Below are 8,789 nucleotides of genomic sequence, written 5' to 3' on the forward strand. Positions count from 1 at the left end.
CCACAAAAATTATTTAACTCTTTTAATCGCTTTACTCTAAAATATTCCATTTCTGTTTTATTATAAAGCACGGCCAAAGTGTTCACATACCATCAATTTCCATATAGAAATACAAAAAACCAAATCGTAGACATTAACTCTACAATACGTGGACCCAGTCACTGTTCAATTTTTGGGACCTATATGGGCCTCTCCCATTCTCTCCTCCCGCCATGCTGCGTTCATCACTTGTCATCACCTTGGTAGAAGGTAGAGGGACATCCGCTCATCTTGAGCTCTGGTTTTTCCTCCTCATGTAATGGCCCCCATCCAGCAGATTACTTAAGTATGTGCTTAACTTTAAGCATGTGAGTAGTTCTGCTTAAGAGAGACAAGATGTGGGAGGTGATATCTGTTATTGGACCAACTGCTGCTGGTCAGAGAGACCAGCTTTCGAACACATAGAGCTTGTCCTTTACTGAAATCAATAGAACTATTCATAGCTTAAAATGAAGCTCATACTTACCTGCTTTGCTGGATTGGGACCATCCTAATCCTGGGAAGGTGTGTGAACAGGCAGACTGTGCACATACAAATAAATGATGGGAGCATGAAGTGCCATGCGATATTTCCCAGCATATGGTGACTCATAAGGAAACTGCTGAAGGTTAGATTCAAGTCCTGGCAGAATCGGTGCCTTCTCTCTAAAGATGAAGGAACAAGCAGTAGAGTTTTCCTCCCGTTGCTTGCAAGAGTGTGTGACCCGGGTTTCTGATACAGGTCCGGGATATTGTTAGTGGGTTCTTGTTGTCTGTGTGGGAGTGTTACTGACATAGTTAATTATTTGGCTACTGGTCTAGGGTGTTGTAATGAGCCTCTGATGTCCCTTATCCTCTCAGCTCAGGCATGAGTTACACACAAAGGCTTCACAGACCTTCCGAAGCAGCAGTGTCAAGGCACAAAGTATTGTGGCTCTGTTTCAGTCATGAATCCTTTGAAAGGTTTCGAATGATAGCAGCAGCCACAAATACCATAGAATCATAGAATATCAGGGTTAGAAGGGACCTCAGGAGGTCATCCAGTCCAACCCCCTGCTCAAAGCAGGACCAATCCCCAACTAAATCATCCCAGCCAGGGTGTTGTCAAGCCTGATCTTAAAAACTTCTATGGAAGGAGATTCCATCACCTCCCTAGGTAACCCATTCCAGTACTTCACCATCCTCCTAGTGAAAAAGTTTTTCCTAACATCCAACCTAAACTTCCCCCACGGCAACTTGAGACCATTACTCCTCGTTCTGTCATCTGCTAACACTGAGAACAGTCTAGATCCATCCTCTTTGAAACCCCCTTTCAGGGAGTTGAAAGCAGTTATCAAATCCCCCCTCATTCTTCTGTTCCGCAGACTAAACAATCCCAGTTCCCTCAGCCTCTCCTCATAAGTTGTGTTCCAGCCCCCTCATCATTTTTGTTGCCCTCTGCTGGAAGTTTTCCAATTTTTCCACATCCTTCCTGTAGTGTGGGGCCCAAAACTGGACACAATACCCCAGATGAGGCCTCACCAATGTCGAATAGAGGGGAACGATCACGTCCCTCCATCTGCTGGCAATGCCCCTACTTATACATCCCAAAATGCCATTGGCCTTCTTGGCAACAAGGGCACACCATTGACTCATATCCAAGTTCTCATCCACTGTAACTCCTAGGTCCTTTTCTGCAGAACTGCTGCCGAGCCATTCGGTCCCTAGTCTGTAGCGGTGCATGGGATTCTTCCGTCCTAAGTGCAGGACTCTGCACTTGTCCTTGTTGAACCTCATCAGATTTCTTTTGGCCCAATCCTCTAATTTGTCTAGGGCCCTCTGTATCCTATCCCTACCCTCCAGCGTATCTACCAGCCCCATGATGTCCATTTCTCAGCTAAGAAATTGGCTTATTCAAAGCTTCCTTGCCTTTCAAGACAGCAGCTAAAGCAGTGCAGAGATGATGACCATGCTGCAGTACTTGGTTATTTTTTCTTACACATTTTAGGAATGACATGCTATGTGCACTGCTTCTCAGGAGAATGGCTGGTTGGCCTTGAGAGGATGTCGATTATACTGTTATTCTGCTATCACGGATAGAGAGGTTAAAACAACTTAGAATGACCACTAAGTAAACAGAGCTGGTCTGATAATAGTTGTTGAAACTCTCTCTATTCCCCGCTTCCCTCTCATCCTCTGCTTCTTTGCCATTTATAGTTCCTCTTATCTTTGTCTGTATTTATGTCTTTTTCTCATTCTGACTCATTTCCTGCTGAAAGGTTTAGGTCTCAAGAGTCAGGTTTCTTTGCATTGATTCACAGTGGAGTCTCTAACAGTAGGTGTCAGGAAGGTCAATGTGAAAGCTGCAGCTTTTTCCAGGTATCTTGCCTGAAATTCTTGTGTAGCCTGAAAAAGCATGAGGCAAGCTGGGAGGGAAAGAGCTTTTTTCTTAGAGAAAAATTTAAAAGTTTCAGGGTTTCAGACATTCACTTTCCAGCTAAATCGCTGGGAATGAGGCAGAAAAGGCTTCCCGGTCAGGAGTTCACATTTCCTGCTCTTCAGCCGTAGGAACTGGTACCTATTAGATATGTCGGGACTGAGCTTTTGCCTCATTTGAAAGTTTGCTCTCCACCACTTCTAGATCTTTGGGGCCACCATGAAGTGCAGAATTAGGCAGGAATGTGTGACATTGTCCATTTTCACATTGTAGATTTCTTCATTTGAAACAATTCCGTTTGGTTTCATTTTCACTGGCAGTGAACATGGTTTTCATGGTAAAGTTGGAGAAATCCTGTCCCGGAGCAGAGTGTTGAGTTCCAGAGATTTTCCTCTGGTGAAATCTTCCTTCTTGGTGTGACCCTGCTTCCTGTAGAGACAAATCTTCATGAACTCTGCAAAAAACACTGTTTTCCTCCCTGTCCCAGCAGGAAGAATGGGGGTTCTCTAGAAGCCGGTCCTCTTGGAGAGCAGGTTAGAGGGATGCCGCTGGGCTTCCTGGTCTCTGATTGTAACCACTGTGAAAGCAAAGGCAGGCATTGAGGACTGGGGACACACTAATATGGTGGAGAAGGGTCAATTGCCATTGCCCTATCTCAGATAATTCCGTAAGGCAAGCCATGACCACCTCGCCTCCTCACCATGGATGCCTGCCGCATAGTATCCTTCATTAACACTGCATATTAAGGGTAGCACTGAGGCAGCTGGCCAGACACCTCCCTTGCTATGGGTTGGGTGACATGGCCTTCCTAATGCAACCTCGCCATCCTCGGCATGATAGAGGATTGGTTTCACAGATGCCAGCACCAGAGGGGACCATTGTTATCATCTGGTATGACCTCCTGCACCCACAGGTCAGAGACCTGCCCCACAACAATCCCCAAAGCAGAGCTTTTAGAAAAAATCCCATCTTGATTTAGAAATGTCAGTGATGGAGACTCCACCACAGCCCTTGTCCATATGTTCCAGGGGTTCGTTACGTTCACTGCTAAAATCAACCTCTTATCTCCAGCTTGTCTAGCTTTGGTGTCCAGCCCTTGGATGTGGTTAACCTTTCTCTGCTAGAGTGAAGAGCCCACTATTAAATATTTGTTCCCCCTGTAGATACGCATAGACTGCAATGATGTCACCCCCGAAGCATCTCTTTGCAGCAGCAGGTTTAGCTGTTTGGCTGCCTAGAGCCCGGCTCCTGATGGTCATCCCGCCCAGTGTAAGGCAAGTGAGGGACAGAGTTTCACCATGGGGCTCTGGCTATGCTGCTCTCTCCCTTGCTTCCTGCAGAGCTCAGCACTGGAGGAAACTGAATTGCTCCTGCTTGGAGCCAGGGTCTCTCTTGCTCTGGTCAAGGTGCTTCTCTCCTTTCTTGCTGTTAGATTGCAGCAGCAATCAAGAGCCGTCGTTAACGGCTACCTCTGCGTCCCCCTATTGTCTTGGAGCCCTGCTCCTCCAGCCTTGCTGAGTCCTGCTTCATACCTATGGGATGGTGCTGAGCTGGGTTTTCACACCTCACCCAAAGATGCTTTGACACTTACAGACTCCTGTATTACTTCCCCCAAGTCCTTCCTGGAACCTCCATTACAAGCCTTTGGCACCTGGGAATGGCTGGCCTGGAGTGGTATCATCTCAGACAACGCTGGTCGCAGGACATGTGGGGCTGGTTTCGAAGACATGAAGCAATGGGGGAGAGGCTGGTGCTGCAGAGGGCCACCAGCGGGGCTGCTGCATCTGCATGGCTGCTCAGTTCTCATGTGGAACATGCCCAGTGGGCCACTTGGATCCAGCTTCTCCAAGGACTGCAAGACGCGCAGCTCCCCCACCTATTGCTGTGGTGACCAGCGGGGCACAGTGCTGCTCCGGGAGGCATGGCTGGGGGATGGATGGTGTCTCCAAGAGACATTTTCTTTTCTCCTCCCAAGTCTGGGGCTCTGGCCAGAGGGGAAGCCCAGGGGAAACAGGAGGCGGCCGTGCTGGAGGAGTAATAGTCCCACTGGCCTCACCCAGGACCTGCTGGGTTCAGGGCAGTCTGTCCCCCAGGGTCTTGGCCATTCCTAGCTGGGAATGGCCCAGCAGTGGAGCTCCCCACCATTCCCCAGTCTCAGCCCTCAGTGTCCCAGAGGTCTCCTGCACAAGCCAGCAAAGGAGGAACAGTGGGGCCCTGCAGAACAGGAACCAAATGAGCGGAAGGGGATTAAATAACACTTGGCCCAATATCCCAGGGGAGGTTCTCTCTGGCTCCTCACTGGAACATCAGTCTTCTGTCCAGGCTCAGGGCTCTGGAGACCTGGGTTCCGATCTAGCCTTGTGTCACAGATGGAAAGGGGGTGTCTCATTCTCGCCCCTTCACTGCAGTGTAGTGGCGGGAAAGGGATGCTCCTGCTGCCCTGGCCATTGGTAAAATCCTTTGGGATCCTGGGCGGTAATTGCCTGAGGTGTGCTGCTCTCAGCAGAGTTAGGGAGTCGCTGCAGCCCGTGCATGCTGCTGTAGTCACGGAGCCCTGCAGAGTGCTGCAGCCACAGGCTGTCTGCCCAGGAGCCTGCAGGGACTGACAGAGACCTAGGCCCACTTCTGAGAAAAGGAGGGAGATGCATAAACTCGCTGTGTTCCTGCAGAGAGAAGCGCTTCTGTCAGGGAGCTGGAGCCACAGCCAAGGCAGAGACGCTGCCCTTATCCCAAGGGTGCTGTGCAAGCGACAGGGAGGTTGCAGTGCAGATCCTTGCTGTAGGTAGAGCAGGAGCCCGCATTGGAAAAGCACCCAGCGGGCTCCGTGGTGGGAGCCTTGTGGCCCTGCCTGTGCAGAGTCTGAGCATTGTGCCCCCTGTCAGAGTGTGCCCCATGCTCACACCCTGCACGCTGTTGTAATGATGTTTGTACAGGCCATGCCATGTGAGGTAGCATTTAAAACCTCATCATCTGCTGATCAGTAATATCATGGCAAAATGCACGTAGCAGCGTTGTGTGTGAAGTTATACACAAGCTGAGATCACAACTAAAAGTGTGTTTCCAGAGATGACTGGGGAGTGACCAAAAGAAAAGTCAAGCTGATGCCTCAGCCAGGTTTAAACAAGGCTGATGGGCCATTACCTGCGCATTGCCCACTCTTTGACAGGAAAGGGGGTAAAGCAAAAATCTACATCTTAGCAAAGAAATAGCATGGAGTTCCCGTCCACACAGACTGCCTGTCACCTTGCTCCTAGCTGGAAATGCTTCTCAAAGTGGGGACAGGACTATAAAAAGAAGGGACAAACGGCCCTAGAGATCCCTCCCTCCTTCTGTCTCTCTGTCCCCCCCTCCCTGCTCATTACATTTACTGTACCTGAAGAGACATAGGAAGGAGCCGTTGGATGTTGTGGGAGGGGTCCTGACCTGAGAGTCTGGTCGGTCAGACTGCTGAAAGCACATGGTGAGAGAACTTTGCTTTGAATCTAACATCGTTTGTTAAGTTAGGCACCAGTGTTTGATCTTTATTTTTCTTGTATCCATTTCTGACTTTTATGCCTCACTACTTGGACTCCCTTAAAATCTCTCGCTTTGTCGTTAATAAATCTGTTTGACTGTTTTATCTATTCCTGTGTGAGGAATTTGGAGTGCCTGGGTACTCTATTTAAAATAATAAGCTGGTACTGAATATGTGTGTACTGTCCAGGAGAGGACTGAGTGGGGCAGGACACACATTTCTGAGGGGAAATCTGAGACTGAATGTGCTGGGGTCACTCTGCAGCATAACGAAGGCTGGTGAGAGCCCAGGCGTGGCTGGCTGGCTGCAGCTCACACACAGACGTAGCTGGGAGTGATTTATATGCCAGAGGTTGCTTGTAAGCAGTCCAGGCTGTAGGCTACAGCAGCAAAGCATTGCAAAGGGCAGCCCAGGTAATGTGCAGGGGGAACACAGCCCCCCCCCCATTAGCCTGGATTGTGCACCGGTTTGTCAACCCCACCCACCCCCTGAGGCTTTCTGAGGTCCTAGACAAAAGCTCCAGGAAAGCCAGCTTCTCATCAACTGGAGTGACAGCACATTGGAGCTGAGCTCTCTGCTGACTGGTGGCACTAATATGCCCTGGACCACGATTGAAGCCCGGCTGCAGAGTCCATGCTACAATGCCATGGCCCAGGCCACAGCACCCAGTATCCGGAGTGCTGAGATGTACTGGGCATCACTGTTGTGATCCCACAGCAGCATTAAAGGCATAGATCTATCCACAGACACCCTAGGGGATGGAACGTCCTCACCCAGCCCCCCATGTGGTGGTGCCATGGTTTATTTGATAACACTTTCAATGAAGTATACATTTCATTCCAATTTAATAAGGTCATTGTTTTATATTAAACAAACACCAGTTAATTACCAAAGGAAGATTTATTGAGGTTTACCAGCTGTGTAATAAAGAGTTATTGAAACATGTATCACCTACAGAGCTGTTAATCTGCATATGTTAAACACTGCAGTTCATTAGTGTCTCAGCCCTGGCAGGGTGAGATGGTAGGTGCTATGGTTTGGATGAGGAGACCAGGGAGAACACGTCCTCACCTCATTTCTCCCTGGCTGCTTTCTCGATGTCTCCTCCCTCACTCCCAGGTCCTAGCATCTTCCTTAGTGACATTCAGGGCTCTGCATTTGGCCCTCTCCACCGTATCCTGGGCTGACTGCATTGGGTCGTGTGGCTTCCATGCTCACTGATCTTCCCCAACCCCACGGGGAATCCCCATTGTTCCAGCTTGCTTCTCTGACAGCTCAGAGGGGAGCTCCAATCTCCAGGTTAAGCTCAATGTGGCAAAGGAGGAGCTTTCTCCCCCTTTTACCCCTCACTATCATGCTCCCCATCCTTCCTGTTTTACAGCCTTACTTCCATGGCATCCTCTCGGACTCTTTATGTAAAGACATGGGTCCATCAGTCCAGTATCCAGACTCTGACAGTGCGTACCACCAGATAATGCAGAGGAAGGTGCAAGCACCCCATAGTAGGGAGATGTGGGATAATTTGCCCACCATGTAAGTCTCAGTCTGATTCTTAATAGTTAGACATCAGGCTAAGCCCTGAAGCCAGATTTCCTGTCCATTCAAAACTTTTATTTTAGCTTTAACTGTTACAACTCTGGATCATCTTATCTATATAAATGTTCAATCCCTTTTTCATGCGTTAGGTTCTTGGCCTCAACTACTTCGTGTGGCATTGAGTTCCACAGTATAATCTCATGTTGAATGAAAAAGTATTTCCTTTTACCAGTTTTGAATTTGCCACCTTGATTAACATTAAATGTCTCCATTTTCTTGTGCTATGAGACACGGAGAACAGAAGTTTGGATCTGCCATCTCTTGACCATTCAGTATTTTATAAACTTTCATCCTGTCCCCTCTTATTCGTCTCCTCTTTAAGGTCACAATCCCAGTCTTTTCAATCTCTCTGCATAGGAGAGTTTTTCAAGCATCCTGATAATTTCTGAGCACTCTCTAGTTCTGCAGTATCCTGTATGAGATTGGGTGGCCAGTCCTACACACAGTAGCCAGATGGGGCTGCACCACTGATTTATATAAAGGTGTTATCTTCGTATTATTCTCCATTTCCCTTCCTTATGCATCCGAACTCCTTCTTAGCTTTCCTGACCGCAACTGTGCATTGAGCCAAGGTCACCATGGAGGATCAGGTCTCTTTCCTGAGTTAATACAGGATCTGTCTACACTGCAATTAGACACACGTGGCTGGCCCGAGCCAGCTGATTTGGGCTCATGGGGCTCTTTAATTACAATGTTGTAGACGTTCCGACTTGGGCTGTAGCCTGAGCTCTGGGACCCTCCCACCTCGCCAGGCCCTAGAGCCTGGGTGCCAGCCTGAGTGCAGACATCTACACATCCAGGTTAAGCTCAACAATTGCATCGACAGTGCAATTGAACAGTCCTGCGAGCCTGAGTCAGCTGGCGTGAGCCAGCCTGGGTTTTAACTGCAGCATAGACATGCTCACTGTTAACACAGAATCCGGTGAGGTATATAAGCAATTTAAATCATAGAATCATAGAATCATAGAATCATAGAATATCAGGGTTGGAAGGGACCCCAGAAGGTCATCTAGTCCAACCCCCTGCTCAAAGCAGGACCAAGTCCCAGTTAAATCATCCTAGCCAGGGCTTTGTCAAGCCTGACCTTAAAAACCTCTAAGGAAGGAGATTCTACCACCTCCCTAGGTAACGCATTCCAGTGTTTCACCACCCTCTTAGTGAAAAAGTTTTTCCTAATATCCAATCTAAACCTCCCCCATTGCAACTTGAGACCATTACTCCTCGTTCTGTCATCTGCTACCATTGA

Source organism: Dermochelys coriacea, chromosome 10 (assembly GCF_009764565.3).
Source record: "Dermochelys coriacea isolate rDerCor1 chromosome 10, rDerCor1.pri.v4, whole genome shotgun sequence".
NCBI classification, from domain to species: domain Eukaryota; kingdom Metazoa; phylum Chordata; order Testudines; family Dermochelyidae; genus Dermochelys; species Dermochelys coriacea.